Source organism: Capsicum annuum, chromosome 1 (genome assembly GCF_002878395.1).
Source record: "Capsicum annuum cultivar UCD-10X-F1 chromosome 1, UCD10Xv1.1, whole genome shotgun sequence".
NCBI lineage: Eukaryota > Viridiplantae > Streptophyta > Magnoliopsida > Solanales > Solanaceae > Capsicum > Capsicum annuum.
Genome location: NC_061111.1, coordinates 205,190,158 through 205,208,681, shown reverse-complemented (window position 1 = coordinate 205,208,681; position 18,524 = coordinate 205,190,158). Strand labels below are relative to the sequence as shown.

Genomic DNA, 18,524 nt, shown 5'->3' with positions numbered 1-18,524 from the left:
CCATTTTGGATGATCCACATATCGTTGGAAATATTATTCGATACTCTACGCAATGGTGGGTCATAATCTGAGACATTCCGTACGTAAAATTTATAATTCATTCTAGATGATAGAACCCAACACGTTTACGCACAAAATTTCAACGAAACATTTTCTAGGGTATTACAGGTTACCCGAAGAAGGCGCGAGTTTAAGTAACTCTTATCCTAAAGCCGTATTTGCCAATACGGGTAGATTATTATTGTATGCTGGAGACAGCTGTGTGGCATAGTAGATTCAGAGACTCCGGCCCTTACATCACACTTGGGTTGGGGGCTTTGCTGTCGAGTTAATGGTAGTTTCCCTATAGCCCATGGAATTTTTTTTAGTTGTAGGGTATACCACTTAGCGCAGAAGTAACACAGATTTCTCAGAGTTGAGATGATTTTTACAGAGTCTTTAAAATGCCCATGTGAATTCTTACTATATTATATACTTATGAACTATTTTAAATTGCTCTCATATATGTTGATTTATAAATGATTATTTTGTATATGCTCTGCATACCAGTACATCTGTATTGACCCCCTCTCTCCCCTACCTCTCATGCTCTGACACTTAGTCTAGGGGTCTAGATAAGCAGTAGATAATTCAAACAGCTGATTAGATTGTGAAGTGGTAAGCCTTCTCTATTCTAGAAGGCCTATCTTTTTAGATTATGTCACTTATTTTAGTTTTGGTCTACTAGGGGCCTTGTCCCCATTTCAGACAGTTGTGAGATTTTCATATAGTAGAGATTTCTCAGACTGAGTCAGATGTTATTTACATTTAGTTGATTTATAATTTCCATACTTTTGTTGAATTCAAAGTTGACTATGTTTCCATAGCATATTATGTTTCTGCATCTTATTTTATTATATGAATGTTGTGCATGATTACCAGATAAAGAATGGCGTTCTGGGCCTTCATGATTTGGTATGTCCGTCATGGCCAGGCCCTAGTTTGGCTCGTGACAAACTTGGTATCAAAGCACGGTTCATGGTCCCAAAGTATCTATAAAATCACATTGGGTAGAGTCTTATTTATGGGTGTGTAGCATGCCACACTTATAAGTTAAGAATGTTCCTCTTCTTTGTGATTTAGTTCGTGCTTCAGAGTCTAATCTGTCTCCTAATCAATGACATTTTGCTTTTTATAAAACCAGAGATGCCACCCCATCGCACCAATGTTAATTCTCAAGATGATAAAGTCCGTCCCACCCATGGGATGCAGACCCATAACAGAGCTCATACCCCAGAACCTGTTCCTACTCTGGGAGCACCTCTTATACAGACCAGTCCTCCCAGAGCTTCCCGGAGAGGGGCTAATTGTACTCAGCCTTATTATGAGAGGTTTCTAATGCTGAATTTAGACAGTCTATTCACATACTGGCACAGCTGGCAGCCACACAGACTCAGAGGTCAGAGGATATTGGGTCTATATCTGCGACTTCAGAAGTTACTAGAGTGGGCCAGTTTATGAGAATGAACCCGCCCAAGTTCTATGGCGCTAAGGGGGAATAGGACTAATGGTACAACAAGTGGGAAGATATGAAGGGTAACAGTGCTGAGCCCACAGTTTGGGATAAGTTCATGAAAGCTTTTCTTGATTGATTCTTTCCTCTGGAGCTGAGGAAAGATAAAGAAGAGGAGTTCTTAAACCTTAAGCAGGGTAAGATGAGTGTTCAGGAGAATACTTTAAAGTTTAACCAGCTAGCCCGTTATGCTCCTAATTTAATGAGTCGTATCAGGGCCCAAATAAGGATGTTTGCTTTTGTCCTTTTAGATGATCTAGTGCTTGAGTGTCAGGGAGCTTTGCTAAATAGGGATATGGACTTTGCTAGACTGTCAATCCACATGTAGCAAGTTGAGGAGAAAAAGAAGAAGATAGCCGAATCTAGAGAAAAGGACAGGCAAGCAAAGAGAGCAGAGGATAGACCAGAGTTATAGTTAGTAGCAAAGCAGTAATTAGGGTGGAAAATAGTAAAATAAAAAGAAGTAGAGCAATACACAATCAACAGTTAGTGCTCCAATATCCAGACCCACAGTTGAGCAGTGCACCCAAAATTTTTAGTCTAGTTAGGGGCCGAGGATGTAGGGTACATAGTCTCACAAAAGTGTAGCCCAGACCTCTCGGTCCTATCTGTGTTGTGGGAGATGCGGGAGGAATCATCTAGGGAGATATCAGTTTGGTGCTTTGGTATGTTATTCATGCAGCCAGCCAAGCCATATCTAGAGAGACTATCCAGCAGGAAAGATTAATGTTGGAAGAGCCAAGTCGCAGGCGAATTCATCTGCACCACCACCTCAGAAGGGTGCCACTTCATCCACCGAAAATAATCAGAACCATTTATATACTTTTAACAACCGCCAGGAGTCTAAGGCCTCACTAGATGTAGTCACTGGTATGTTGTAAATATTTTCTCGTAATGTGTATGTATTACTTGATCCCAGGTCTACCTTGTCGTATGTGACCCCATGCGTGGCTGTTGGTTTTGGGTTTAAGCCTGATGTGATTGTTGAACCTTTTTTGGTTTGCACCCTGGTGGAGATTTTTTTGTGGCTAGAAGGGCGTATAGAAATTATGTTTTGTCTATTTTCATCTAGGATACTGAGGAAGATGTCATAGAACTTGATATGGCTGATTTTGATGCCATCTTAGGGATGGACTGGCTCTATTCGTGCTATGCCACCTTGAATTGTAGGACCTAAGGAGTTACTTTTTCTTTTTTTAATGAGTCAATGATAGAATAGGAGGGACATTCTCTAGCACCTAGAGGGCATTTCCTATCTTATCTTAAGGCCCATAAACTTATTTCCAAAGGTTACTTGTATCATCTTATTCGAGTTAAAGATTCTAGTGCCGAAAGTCTCCCTCTTCAGTCTATCCCCATAGTGAATAAATTCCCAGAAGTCTTTCTAAATGATCTCCTAGGAATACCACCTGATAGGGAGATAGATTTTGGTATTGATTTATTATCAGATACCTGTCCTATTTCTATTCAGCCATATAGGATGGCTCCTGCAGAGCTAAAAGAGTTGAAAGAACAGCTAGCAAATCTTCTAGATAAAGGTTTTATCCACCCCAGTGTGTCTCCCTAGAGTACACCTATACTTTTCGTGTGAAAGAAAGACGGTTCCCTTCATATGTGCATAGATTATCGCCAGTTGAATAAGGTCACGATTAAAAATAAATATCTCCTTCCTAGAATTGATGATCTTTTTTATCAATTTCAGGGTGCTAAATATTTTTCAAAGATAAACCTTCGTTCGGGATATCACCAGTTGAAAGTTAGAGAGTCAAATATTCCTAAAACAGCTTTCAGAACTAGATACGACCATTATGAATTCTTATTCATGTCCTTCGGGTTGACTAATGCCCTTGTAGGTTTCAAGTATCTAATGAATAGGGTTTTCCATCAGTTTCTGGATCTGTTTGTCATTGTATTCATTGGTGACATTTTGGTATATTCTAAGAGCGAGGTGGACCATGCCAATTACCTCTAAATCATCCTTCAGACCCTTAAAGATCATAAATTGTATGCAAAATTTACCAAGTCTGAATTTTGGTTGAATGCTATTGCGTTCTTGGGGCATATTGTGTCTAGTGGGGAGATTAAGGTTGATCCCCAAAAGATTGAGGCAGTGAGGAAATGGCCCAGACCCACGACTCCAACCGATATTCGAATCTTCTTAGGTTTGGCGGGTTATTACAGAAGATTCAACGAGATTTTTTCTTTTATAGCTGCACCACTTTCTAAGTTGACTCAGAAAAAGGTGAAGTTTTTTTGGTCTGACTCTTGTGAGAATAGTTTTGAGAAGTTGAAAGACAAGTTGACTACTGCTCCTATTCTGACTCTTCTAGAGGGTACAGAAGGTTTTTTTGTATACTGTGATGCATCTCGAGTGGGACTGGGGTGTGTTGCTATGTAGTATGGTAAGGTAGTGGCTTATGCATCTAGGCAGTTGAAGGTGCATGAGCAGAAATACCTACTCATGACTTGGATTTAGTGGATGTGGTTTTTGCACATAAGATCTGGCGGCACTATTTGTATGGGTACATGTTGATATATTTAGTGACCACAAAAGTTTACAATATGTTTTCTCATAGAAAAAATTAAATCTCAGGCAGAGGCGATGGCTGGAACTTTTAAAAGACTATGACATGAGCCTGTACTATCATTCGGGAAAGGCAAATATGGTAGCCGATGCCCTCAGCAGGTTATCTATGGGCAGTCTTTCTCATGTGGGGAAAGAAAAGAGGGAGATGGTGAAGGATATTCACCGACTTGCAAATCTAGGTGTGCGACTTTTGGATTTCGAGGATGGAGGAGTAGTTGTTCATGAGATAGCTAAATCTTCCCTTTGTGCAGAAGTTAAAGAGAAGCAGTTTGAAGATCCCATCTTGATTCAGATCAAGAAATATGTGGGTCAATAAAAGGTAATATCATTTAAAATTGGTGGTGTTGGTATTTTGAGATACTAGGGTAGGTTGTATGTGCCAAATGTAAATGGTCTGAGGAAGAGAATCCTTGATGAAGCTCACACATTGAGGTGTGTTGTTCACCCTGGCTCTACTAAGATGTATCAGGATTTGAAAACCATTTATTGGTGGAATAATATGAAGAGTGATGTGGCTAACTATGTTGCCAAGTGTTTGAATTGTCAACAAGTTAAAGTGGAACATTTTAGGCCAAGTGGTTCTTCTTAAGAGATAGCTTTGCCTTTGTGGAAGTGGAAGATAGTTAATATGGACTTTATTAGTGGACTTCCCAGGTCCCGAAACTAGTATGATTCTATTTGGGTGATTGTAGATAGGTTGACCAAGTCAGCTCTCTTTCTACCTGTCAGGACAAATTATTTGGGAGAGAATTATGCCAAGCTGTTCATTGCAGAAATAGTTCGTTTGCATGGGGCACCTGTATCCATATTATCTGACAAAGGTACACAGTTTTCTTCATAGTTTTGGAGATTGTTTCAAAAGGGTTTAGGTACCCAAGTAAATTTAAGCACGGCTTTCCACCCTCAGACAAATGGGCAAGCTGAGTGCACCATCCAGATCCTTGAGGATATATTGAGGGCTTGGGTGATTGATTTTAAAGGCAGTTGGGTAGAGCACTTGCCATTGATAGAGTTCACATATAATAATAGTTTCCATTCTAGTATTAAGATGGCACCATTTGAGGTATTATATGTGAGAAAATGTACGTCACCAATAGGGTGGTATGAAGTAGGTGAAACACAGATATTTGGGCATGATCTTGTTCATCGGGAAATAGTGGATGTAAAAGTCATTAGAGAATGACTTAAGATAGCTTAGAGTTTTCAGAAGTCCTACGCCGATGTTAGGAGAAGAGATCTAGAGTTTGAGGTTGGAGATTAGATATTTCTCAAGGTTTCTCCCATGAAGGGAGTCATGCAATTCGGGAAGAAAGGTAAGTTGACTCCTCGCTATATAGGACCATATCAGATTGTGAGAAGGATAGGTAGAGCTGTGTATGAGTTAGAATTGATAGTTAGTTTAGGTTCGGTTCATTCGGTATTTCATATATCTATGTTGAATAAGTGTATTGGAAACCATTTCTTTAGTATTGCCTATCGAAGAAATCAAAGTGACAGACTCCTTATCCTATGAAGAAGAGCTTGTATAAATTTTGGATTGCCAATTTAGACAATTAAGGAACAAAGAGATAGCCTCAGTTAAAGTATTGTGGGAAAATTAGAAAATTGAAGAAGCGACTTAGGAATCAGAAGTTGACATGAGAGCTAGATACCCAAATCTTTTTTATCCAACGGATGAAGAAATGGAAGGTACAATCCTTGCCTTATTCTTTCTATGCCTGAGCATTCTTGAAATTAGACTTGTATGTATCCCGCATCAACATTTGGGTACGAATGTTCCCAAGATGGGGATATTGTAATGCCCCGAAGTTTTTCTTAGCGAAATTTTGTCCCTAAAATATCAAGCATTTGCTTCAAGAATGGTTTATTATTTTTCTCCAGTGGAATATCTTAGATTTCAACTTTTCATTATGCAGACGACTGAATAAGCTTTCGGTCAATATAAGATTCGTCCAAAACGGACAATCGGTGAAGAAGTTAGGGCTATTTTATGTGCTAGTCGAAAAAATCATCAACCTGGTGTTTAGCGCTCCGCAGAAAGGGTTTAATTAGCAATTGTCAAATTCCAGTGGGACATCACGATAGTGGCGCTTTGCGGAGGATCCCAATTTCCCATTCGTGAATTTCTAGTGAGCCACCGCGATAGTGGCGTGTCGCAGTGGCCCATAAAATTGGGTTCCCGGTTTAATTTTTCCAGCTTCGTTCAAAAGTTAACAAGGGTAATTTGGACTTTTTCTAAGCCTCTTAAAACATCCAAATAGTATATTAAGACCTCTACAAGCAAAATATATGACATTCTCTAGATTTTCCTCAAAACAAAAACCCTACTTCATATACTTGTCCTCCAAGAAACTCAAGATTCAACTGTGGATTTTCAAAATAAATTGAAGATTTGGAATCCCCAAGCCATGGGCATCAAGAAGCTTCCTTTAAATTTCTAGATAGAGGTACATGGGGTTTATTCTAAAAACTACATGGGCTTAAAACCATTAGAGTATGATTTTTAGATCTTTATGCATGAATTTCAAAGGAGTTTTTGAATCTATGTTCAAAATTATGTACTCCGAACGTTTTAATGTTATTATTGTTTTTACCTTGTGTTCCTATCCCCTAAATTTATTTACATGTATATATATATGTATGAAATTTGAGATTTAAGATCATTGAGAGCATAAATTATGAACTCCCTCTCGTGTATTAAATTAAAGATTATGGTTTTACGATTTGAAAGATGTTTTCACAATATTATAGAATTTGAGAATGATTTGAAATTGTTGAGAGGGTATTTCTTGATATAAATGTGTTCTTGTGTTTAACAGATAGAATTGCATGTGAATTGAGAACTTTGACATGGCCACCTTGAACTGTACTACTAAAATTCTTGACAAAGATGAGTTCCTTGCATGTGTTTACATAAGGTTTGAGAAAGAGTTTCTGTGAATTGAATTATTGAAATGGTGGCCCCAAAACTTATGTTTTGATAACAGAGATTTACGACAAATTAATAATGGCTCAGAGATGTGACTTGCAAGTCAATGGTATGACGATACCATATGTATTTATGCCATAACAGAGTATGTTTTAAGAGTATGTTTTCAGAGTATGTTTTCATAGCATGTTTTTAGAGTATGGTTTCAGAGACTGCATATTTTGGTAGAGGTTTTAAAAGAGGATTAAAGAGGGTTAGGTGTTTACCCGAAGAAGGTGCGAGTTCAAGCAACTCTTAGCCTGAAATTGTATTTACCGATTCGGGTAGATTATTATTGTACGTTGGCGATGGCCGTGTGGCGTAGTAGATTCAGAGACTCCGACCCTTGTGGCACACTTGAGTTGGGGGCTTTGCTACTGAGTTATTGGGAGTTTCCATATAGCCCATGAAACTTTTCATAGTTGTAGGGTATACCACCTAGCGCAGAAGTAATATAGATTTCTAAGAGTTGAGATGATTTTTAAAGAGTCTTTAAAATGCTCTTGTGAATTCTTACTATATTATATACTTATGAACTATTTTAAATTGCTCTCATATATTTTGATTTATAAATAATTATTTTGGATATGCTTTGCATACCAGTACATCTGAATTGACCCCCCTCCCCTCTATCTATCAGATTCTAAGACTCAGTCTAGGGGTCCAGATAAGCAATAAATAATTCAGACAGCTGATTAGATTGTGAAGTGGTGAGCCTTCTCTATTCCAAAAGGACTATCTTTTTAGATTATGTCATTAATTTCAGTTTTGGTCTACTGGGGGCCTTTTTCCAGTTTCAGACAGTTGTCAGATTTTCATATAGTAGAGATTTTGCAGACTGAGTCAGATGTTATTTAGATATAGCTGATTTACAATTTCCATACTTATGTTGAATTCAGAGTGGACCATGTTTCTGTAGTAGATTATGTTTTCGTATCTTATTTTATTATATGAATGTTGTGCATGATTACCAGATAGAGAAGGGCATTCCGGGCCTTCATGGTTCGGGATGTCCGTCACGGCCAGGCCCTAGTTCGAGTCGTGACAAAGGGCAACCCTGCTTGCATCACACATGATCTCAAACGGGTTTGACCAATCTTGTGCAACAACAATAGGGGCCTCAACCAACTTTTTTTAAGGTATTTGAATGCCTTCAAGCAACCATCATCGAAGGAAAACTTTATTTCTTTCTCCAAAAGTTTTCAAAGTGGACTTGCAACCTTTGAGAAGTCTTTTATAAATCTCTGATAAAAGCCAGCATGTCCAAGAAAACTACAGACTCCCTTCACTAAAATGGGAGGTGGCAGTTTCTCAATAACTTCCAATTTTGCTCGATCAACTTCTATCCCTTTTTTTGAAATTTTGTGGCCGAGAACGATGCCCTCCTTTACCATAAAATGGCATTTGGACAAGTTAAGCACCAAATTGAATTCAACAAATCATTGCAAGGCTACACTCAGATTCTCAAAACACATCTCAAATAAATATCCCACCACAGAGAAATCATCCATGAATACCTCTATGGTGTCCTCCACCATATCTGAGAAGATAGACATCATACATCATTGAATGCAAAGGTGTTGTATGGACATGTGAATGTCATCTTCTCCTGATCTTCAGGAGCAATACAGATTTGGTTGTATATGGAATAACCATCCAAGAAGCAATACCACCCTCTTCTAGCTAATAGATCAAGCATTTGGTCCATAAAGGGCATCGGGAAGTGGTCTTTCAGAGTTCATGAATTCAGCTTGTGGTATTCCATGCAAACTCTCCACCCATTCATAAGCCTAAGTGTATTCAACTCATTCTTTTCATTTGCAACCACAGTCATGCCCCCTTTTTTGGGCGCGCATTAAACTGGGCTCACCCATTTGCTGTCAAAAATAGGGTAAACCACTCCTGCATTCAACCACTTAATAATCTCCTTCTTAACCACTTCCTGCATTGGTTGGTTAAGATGGCGCTAATGCTCTATGGTTGGAATACATTCTTCCTCAAGTTGAATTTTATGTGTGCAGATGCTAGGGGGAATGCCTACAATGTCTGCGATGGTCCATCCTATAACTCTCTTGTTCCTCTGAAGTACTGATATAAGTGTGTTTACCTATTGCTCACCCAAATCAGCCGCAATAATAACAGGTAGCGTGTTCCCATTGCCCGAAAACACGTATCGTAAGTGCCCAGGCAGTTCTTTCAATTCTGACTCCGATGGCTCCTCAATAGATAGCTTGGCTGGTGGTGTTGGTCGATCAGCAAGTTCAAGGTCTATATTTTTAGGATCATATGGATATGAACCCATTCCTGCTAAAGCACAAACAGTCTCTTCATACTCCCTGATGTCTTCACTATCAAAATTCATCATAACCACAGATAAAGGTTCGACAACAAGTTGCTCAGCTATTGAAACCTCCTTTTTATCCTCATAATACACATCAACTACTGATAAAACACTCATTTATTCATATTTCTTTATTGATTTACACACATCAAACCATACCACTTCATCACTTATCCTGAATAAGAGCTCATTCGCTCTCAAATCAATCAACACACTTCCGATTGCGAGGAAAGGTCGACCCAAGATTATGGGCACCTCTCCACCTCGCAATCTAGACTGACGAAGTTTGTAGGGAATATAAAGTTGGACACCTTCACCAATATATCATACAAAATGCCAATATGTCATTTTACTGACCTATCCGCCATCATGAGTCGCATGTTGGTGGGTGTGGGATTTCCCAGACCCAACTTTCTATAAACAGCCAGCGGCATCAAATTTATGCTTGCTCCCAGATCACATAATGCCTTGGAGAAGTCCATAGTCCCAATTATGTAGGGAATAGTAAATATGCCTGGGTCTAGCTTCTTATGCACCAAGGTCCTCGTAGAAACAGCGCTACAATGATGGAGATTACCCTCCAATTTGTAGCTCACATCTCTTTTCTTAGTCACAAGGTCCTTCATGAATTTTGCATATCCTGGCATTTGCTCAAGTGCCTCAACAAAAGGCACATTTATTGTCAATTGCTTGAGCATTGCCATGAATTTGCTAAATTTTTCATCATCAACCTTTTTCTTCAACTGCTGAGGAAATGGAGGTGGTGGTCTTGGGATAGTTTTCAGCAGTACCTCCTTCTCCTTCTCTTTATCATTTTTTGGAGCATCATCAGAATTATCCAGCTTCTCAGACTCCACTGGACCTCCTTCTTCAGGTTCATCATCAACTACCTCATCAACCACAAGTTTGCCCACAGAAGGGCCAGGTAAGATCTTACCACTTCTAGTGGTAATAGCCATACATAAGCCATCATTACGTGGATTCTGGACTGTATCACTTGGTAATGTTCCGCTCTTCCTCTAGTTGAATGCTATAGAGAATTGTCTAATATGCTGCTCCAACTATTTGATTACGGTGGAGTGTGAGTGCACCAACTGACTTATGGATGTCAGATCGGTCTTCATGGTGGTCACACCAAAGTTGGTAGCATCCACTCTCTTCAATAACTTAGCCATCATGTCCTCCATGGACATCTTTTCAGAAATTATTGAAGCAGCCTCATGATTTCCAGGAGGAATATATAGCCCATTCCTATCACTGTTATTCCTCCAATTTCCCTGCTCCCTATCTTTATAACCAGGCTTATCATAAAAGTTCCGACCTTTATTCCCTTGTCTATTGCCTCGAAAACCCCCTGATTATTAACATAGTTAGCTTCATCATCTGCATCAGCCTCACTCTTATCCTTAGATCCCACAGCTTTCACCTTTTTAATCTTGCCTGATAGCAAGTGCTAGGTTAGCAAGTCCATCTATGTTTTAAGGTGAGCCATGTCTTGGTCATTCTCCTCCTCTCTTCTGAGTTATTCCACAGTAATACCTACAGAAGCAGTAGGGCTGGCCACCACAGAGTCCCTAGTATGCCATGCCCGACTCAGTTTAGTCATTCGGTCCAGCATGTTTGAAGCCTCTAGGAATGTCAGATCAATAAACGAACCACCAGTAGAATTATCAATAATTGGCTTCGTAACAGAGTTAAGAGCCATGTACAAAGTCTCCATTAAATGTATGTCTGTCATGTTGTCGTTCATACATTATGTCAGCTTCTTCTTGAATCTTTCCCAGGTTTTATGCAAAGCTTCAGTCGGGAGCTGCCTAAAGTTGTTGATGTTGTCCCTCAACTGTACCCTCCTAGAAGGAGGAAAGAACCTTTCTAGGAAAGCTCCTTTTTGCTGCATCCAGTTGGTTATAGAATCAGGTGTCAGCTCATTTAGCCATAAAGTTTTCTCCCCAGACAGAGACAATGGAAACAATCTCAACTGGATAGCATTCTGTCCTACTCCTAGGTTATCAAAAGATTTGGAAATGGTGACAAAATTCACCAGATGCAAGTTAGGGTCATCCCCAAGAAGGCCAACAAACAACCCCTTCAAATTTAGGAGTTATATCATAGTACTCATAATGTTGAACTTTGCCCCAGTGACAAAGGTGGAGGAATGATTGCACTCATTACACCTGCTCCGTCCATTCCATCATCATCATTATTGAGATCATACTAGACCAGCTGGTACTCTTGCCTTTCTCAAAATTGATGGTTCCTGCTAATATTATGTCGTACTGCTGCAGCTATTTCCTCTGTACGCCTTGGGTTACCAGAATTCAGTAACTCCTCCTCTCCCAAATCTTCATCCTCAGGGTCTAGATGTCGTGCCTATTGCTCGACATTTTGGACATTCACCTGAGCTCGAGCTAAGGCTGCCAGTCTATCAGCCTCTTGCTGTTCTGCCATTCTTCCAATTCGTTGTGGTTCTGGATTAGGTGGTAATAATGGTTCTCTGGAACTTCTGTTTCTTCGCATACACTATAAAGATCCTTCAATATAAACAAAAACAACAAATAAATGTAAAACTAGAAAACTTAATTAAAAGTCAATTTTCGTACACAAACTTCAGTTTACAACCGTATTCCCCAGCAACGGCGCCATTTTTGATAACGCTCAAACTAAACCTCTCAATGAGAAGGTAAGTGATCATTGTCAATATAAAACCCAACTAGGTTGGGGTCGAATCCCACTGAGAATATGGTGTGAACATAAGTAGTTAGAAAATTAATCAACTGATAGTTGGATGTTTCTAGAAATAGGGATTTTTAGTTAACAAGTAATTGTTGGTCACTTTAATTTCAGTGTTCATAATCAAGAGTTTATAAAAAAAAAACCATAATTATGCTCACTAGGGATTTTGGTACTTGACAGATGCTACTAGTGGTTCAGGATTCTCATTGTAGGTAGGACAATAAGTTATCTTTATCGAAGTTTTGCTTAAATGTCTCTCGACCTACTTAAGCATTTAATTACCTAATCCTCTCGGACTTAAGGAATTTATATTCACTGCCAAGATTTTTCCTCAAGTTAATCAACCTTGTTACAACACTGATTATTAAATAGGGTGTTTTCAAGTCCCTGTTGATAATTTACTTCCCACTATATTTGATTTCTTTCTCAAACAAATCAAAGTAGGTTTTATCTATTGTTTGCAACCAACACACGTTAATTAAAACCTCAGAATTATCAAGAAGTCCTAACACCTATCGAATCATGATCACTCATCACCTTATCAAGACCTAACCTTAGATCCCATAATTCAGGTTAAAGGAATTTAGCCTCTCATGACGTAAAAATCGATGAAACTAGATGAATTCATGCTTTGAAAGATAAACTTACCACATGATGAATAAAAACTAGAGATTCTCATATTAAATCACAAAGGAAATCCCAAAATAATGAATATAATCTCTTCAAAATACTTGCTTTCTCAAGCCAAAAGTAGAGAGAGAAAATATCAAAGTATATTGCTCAAAACTCTAATGTGCGGAACTCTCAAGAAAATCCTAAACAAGGCTTTAATTAGTTCACCCTAATTATGGAAACAAAATAATAAAATTCTGAAATTCTTTGGATTAGGTGACACTATTTGTGATAGCCTATCAGGAGGCTAACGACTTATCACAAATGTCATTAGCTCCTTCTTCAATTTCGGCTCTTCCTGTTGAAAGCTGATGACAAACTTGATGACTTATCTACTCTATGACAGCCTATCACAAAATGTCATCACAACTCTCCCTCAGCTCTCATGCTCTGCCTTAGGCAGGCGACAATATTGATGCCTTATCAGATCCTTGACGACCTATCACAAAATTTCATCATAACTTTCAACTTAGGCCAATTCTCTGTCTACGATGGACGATGAACTTGATAGCTTATCACAGGGATGACGACTTATCACAAATGTCGTCAACCATATTTTGCCTCTATTTACTTCAGATTTTAACTCCTTTGTTTCCATTCTTGTTAGTTCTCTATCATATTAGCTTCTACTGCAAAACCAAACACAAAACAATCAAAAATGACAAAAGTTGCTTAAGACTTCGCAATTATTCTTAGTTAAAAGCCTCAAATATGTTAGCATCAGCTCACACATCACCACCTTCTACTGAATCCAAGAGAATCTTCGTGTTTGTCTCCAATCCTTCTATGAAAGTATGAACAAGAACATCATTGGACTGATGATGGTGAGGGCAATTTCTGAGCATACCCTTAAATCTCTCCCAAGCTTGGTAGAGGTCCTCTCCATTCTTTTGTCTAAAACTCAGGATTTCACTCCTCAAGAGTTCCATCTTCCTAGATGGAAAGAATCGAATAAGAAACTTCTGATCTAGATCTTCCCATGTAGTGATGGAGATTGGTGGTTCAGCATGTAACTACCTTTTTGTTTCCACCATTAGAGAGAAGGCAAAGAGTGTCAACCTGATATAATCGAGATTCACCCCTTCAAGAATGTATGTATCGCTGATTTCCAAGAAGGTTTGTATATGCTGTTGTGGATCTTCATATGAAAGGCCATGAAATTACCCCACTGAATTCAACAATTGAACCATATTCGGCTTTAATTCAAATTGACCTCCTGGTTCAGGCTTTAGAATACTGCTCGTCATATGGTTCGTGAGTGGGATTGCCATCTCACTAACATCGCATCGTGTTAATGGAATTTGCTACCTCAATATTTGGCTAAGTGTCAAAAATTTAAGCATCGACGTGATGCGTTGACATCGTATTGATGCACTAGAAGTTGCTGATGAAGAATTTTCTAAGGCACAAAACTTATACATCGACGTGACGCGTTGACATTGCGTTGATGCACTTGAAATTTTTCTTCATATTTTTGCTAAGGAACATATATTTACCAGTCAAAGCGACGTGTGGAGATCATGTTGCATCACTGTAATTTTTCTCCAGTTCCTTTCTTTCATCTCATCAATCCTCAGCTCTTTTGTTTTCTCTTTACTCTCGTGCATCTCCATATGTTTTTTTTAATTTGATCCACATGGTCTTTCGCCTCTTTTTTATGTTTATCCAATTTTCTTCCAAATCCATAGGAAATTAACCCTGTATCTCTAATCACATCGGTTATCCACGAAACACAATTTAACTCATAATTCAATATAAGTAGAACACTTTTTATTCTCAAAACAAGTCCAAATATGAGTAATAGCAGTGTTTGGACATATCAATATGCCCAAGATCACCAACCCACATTTAAACCTTATTCATCCTCGAACAACTTCAAGCAGCACAATCAACAAACCTTTTAATCATAACCTAAGAATCATGCTAGCGTTGGGCATAGGAACCTTTATTTCACACTTCATTGTCCCAACAGTGACATTCAATTTGTTGGAAAACTTAATATATGCACATAATCAGGCAACTCAATAAGTAATCCAAACTTTCATCCACATGTACCCTCATAACAAGAAAGTTTTCACCATATAACTCACAATTTAACAATCTTAATCAGGAGGGGAATATTAAAATTCAATCACTCGCTCTCAACAAAGAATTCATACATAATAGGAGACGAACCATAGGCTTTCCCTTAGTGTATTACTCCACTAATAGTCGGATATTGAAATATAGTATCAAATAGGTCTTTTAATGGTTGTAATGCAGGCTAAGGAACAGGTAGAAACTATTTTGGAAATAGTGACTAATCTGTCTAAGAACTTTAATACATATCTACCTTTAAAAAATCACATTTTGTCAACCAAAATTTTCATTTCATTATCTTTATGCATCCATTGTTTCACCCAGATCTTTCTCAGAACATTAACAACACTACGGTAAGAGTATTTTCTTTTTACATCATCATTCACATTTCATCTTTTCTTCAAATCCCCATTCTCGTTATGAACCCCTATAGTGGCCACCCTCAACCTAAGTAATTTACCTTAGTTGAGGTGCACATTCTCCTTAATGGACCAGGGCCAAAATAGGTTCATTGTAATGCAATAACCGGGTAACAATAGCTGAAATTTTCATCACATATTATGTTCTAGCTCCTAACCTCCAAAATTAAATGCAGAATTTACTTCTCTAGAGCTTTACTTTCACCTTTTTATTTCTATGTACTTCACATTCCCCCTTATTCCATTGTTTATGTTAAAGTGCTTAGGAAATACGGATCAAATTAAAGTCTATCAAAGAAAATATTAGGCTACATATGAAGCTACCAAAGAAATCAGGTTATTGTCTCAAAGGGGTTTAACTAAGGTCATGCATAAGGGTAGGTAAATAAAGTCTTTACAATTCGGTTAACAACAAAATGCCTAAATCACTTCCTACACTTAACACCCTTTATTTCGCTTTGTAAACACACTGGGCAAGTTCTAGTCATTCCTATACATGTAGAATATAAACAAACACTCACACTGTACATGCTAAGAATCAAGTCGGATCCTTGCGGGTTCCGATATTGTACTTTATTAAATTCAACATTTAGCTAATCAAACCAAACTACACGTGATGGTACTTAAATTTAAAAACATATCATTTTGTTTCAACACAATCAAATTAAAATATTTTGCCCAACACACTGCATTTTTTCAAAGGTAGCAATCAGGGTCCTACTATGATCTTAGCTTCTAAAGACACACTCCCCTTAAGACAGTCGTCATCCATCTATCATAGGGGAAGGAAACTAACTAAGACATTGCATAGAGAAAATTGCCAAAAAGGGCACAATATAATACTTGTAATCCAAAATAACCAAAAAGTGCAAAAATAAAATACTATAAATAAAGCAAATACTTTTAACTAAATATGCCAAAGAGGGCAATCATCTTGCTAAAAAGGGAAATATTGTCAACTTACAACCCATAAAACATAAAAACAGAAATAAAAATTATTCATCCAACACAACCAAACACCAATGTTTTTCAGATATATAAATAAAAGAGATGAAGAGGAAGAATATTAATGACCAACCACCCCACACTTAAACATAGCACTGTCCCAGTGCTAGCAATAAGCATAAGGCAGGGTGGCATCATACTCCCTGCTCAGTCAAATAACACCATCCCCATCACATCATCAGCATTAGCATCATCGCCATTACCAAAATCATCACCTGAGTCACCATCATCAGACTGATCCTCTTCCTCAGACTTATCATTAGAATAAGCCATGTACCTCCCCTCATTTATAGGTACATCATCATTTACAGGCTCATCAAAATCTGGGCCAATACGTATCAAAGTCCAAGCATGAGGTCCTACTGGGTAGTCAAGCTCCATAGCACGAATCTCTGTTGGGTGGATGCACGCCCCCCAGTCCTCAAATGCAGCATAGTCAGCCCATACATATAGGCTGTGATCTCATCAGCACGAGCATTATACTTGGGCGTAGTCAAATTCTCACCATTAAGAGTTGGTCCTTTGGTGCTAGAAATATCGAGTGTCCTATCTCCAACAGGCCATAAATAGTCTGCATCCTCCTTAGGCATTCCATGTTGCCTCAAAAATTTGGTCAGCAACTTACCAAACCCATATCTACAACCTCCTAAGAATCAGGCTTTTCTCATCGCTGAGAAAATAATGGCACCCACATTCATATCCATATCATCACGTATCAAGGCATAAATAAGACACACCCTATCATGGGTCACCTCCATCATATGTGTCCCATGAACAAGACATGCATAAATAATTCTAGCCCATAAATGAGTCTCCCAGTTCAGATGAACAAAAAAAGGAAAATATACATACCTCCTTCTATGTGGCAAATCCACCTCGCCGTAGATCAAGTTCCATACAGAACATGATGGATATATTGATATGATGGTTCGATGATCATTCTCTTTAGTGGATCAAGATTATCATAGGATGCACCTAACAGATCGTTAACAATGTTTGCAGTGAAAGTTATCATCTGACTATGTACCTCAACATCAAACTCTTTCGGGTTCCAGTTGGCATAAAATTCCTGCACCAGGCTAAAATATGCATTCACCAGGCTGCTCAAATAGAAAACTCATGTGTTGGGCCTTTATCTTTCTCACCATTGAAGGATGTCCTTCCATCAAGCTTTCTCTGTTGATAAATTGATCAGCTGAATACTTTGACTCTTTATGTTGGGAGTACCACTTTCTTCCTACTGCAGTCTTTTGCCCCTAGGAATATGTGGGGCTACAGGCACTCTGTCAGCTTCACGGCTCCTCTTGTGCCTAGGCTCAGATGGTCCAGCTGTATTTTTACCTTTTCTTCTTTGTTGGTGGCTGCTCAACAGTATACCTATTAAACATAACAGCCCACAAACATATAAAACAAGCATCTTCAAATCTAGTCACCATTAAGTATGAAATTTACCCCACACTTAATTGCTAGCATAGCTTTGTATATGAATGCACTAGCATACTCAGAATTCCCCTTTCTAATTCACAATTCTTATAATCAGTCATCCAGCAGTAAGCACAAAAATGCATTTTGAAATTGTTACAGTGCACACTATAAGCATTAATTACTAATGACTTCACCATTTACACTTGAACATCTTTAATCATGAGCACCAGTCCTTTCTTTCTAACACACACTTCAGTCATGCATAGCTATTACTAAGGTATTGTGACATGGTTATTCACCCCACACTCAGTTGTTTTCATGTAGTGAATCACACACATCCTAATTCATTAAACTTTCCCCCATGATTCAGCAAAATAACTCATTTATTTAGAAACTAAGTCAATTTGAAAGTTCACTTCATCAACTTAGCAATCACATAAACACTCTAATCCCTACACAGCTTATAGTCATTCATGCAAATACACCACAAAAATTAAGAGCAATCAACAAAGTTTCAATAGTCCATCACCACAGATCTACGAGTTTTAGTCCAAATAAAACTCCCAACCTACATAATTAGTATCACTACTTCACCTCAACATGTCATTTATCATTTCAAGTTCACAAAACAAAACCCAGGTCATGCTCTTTATCACAACTCTTTAGCTTTCTAAGAATTTTTTACCATACAAAGCAATTTTGAGTAAAGAATAAAAATAATACATGATTTACTTTTTTGACTT

At 38.2% G+C, this 18,524-nt stretch overlaps 1 non-coding gene across 1 annotated transcript; it reads left to right on the top strand.

The window, feature by feature from the left end:
* Window positions 1-13,669: 13,669 nt before the first annotated feature.
* LOC124892698 lies at window positions 13,670-13,776 on the top strand. Its single transcript, XR_007050389.1, has one exon. It is a non-coding gene; the product is annotated as a small nucleolar RNA R71 (small nucleolar RNA).
* The last annotated feature ends 4,748 nt before the right edge of the window (window positions 13,777-18,524 follow it).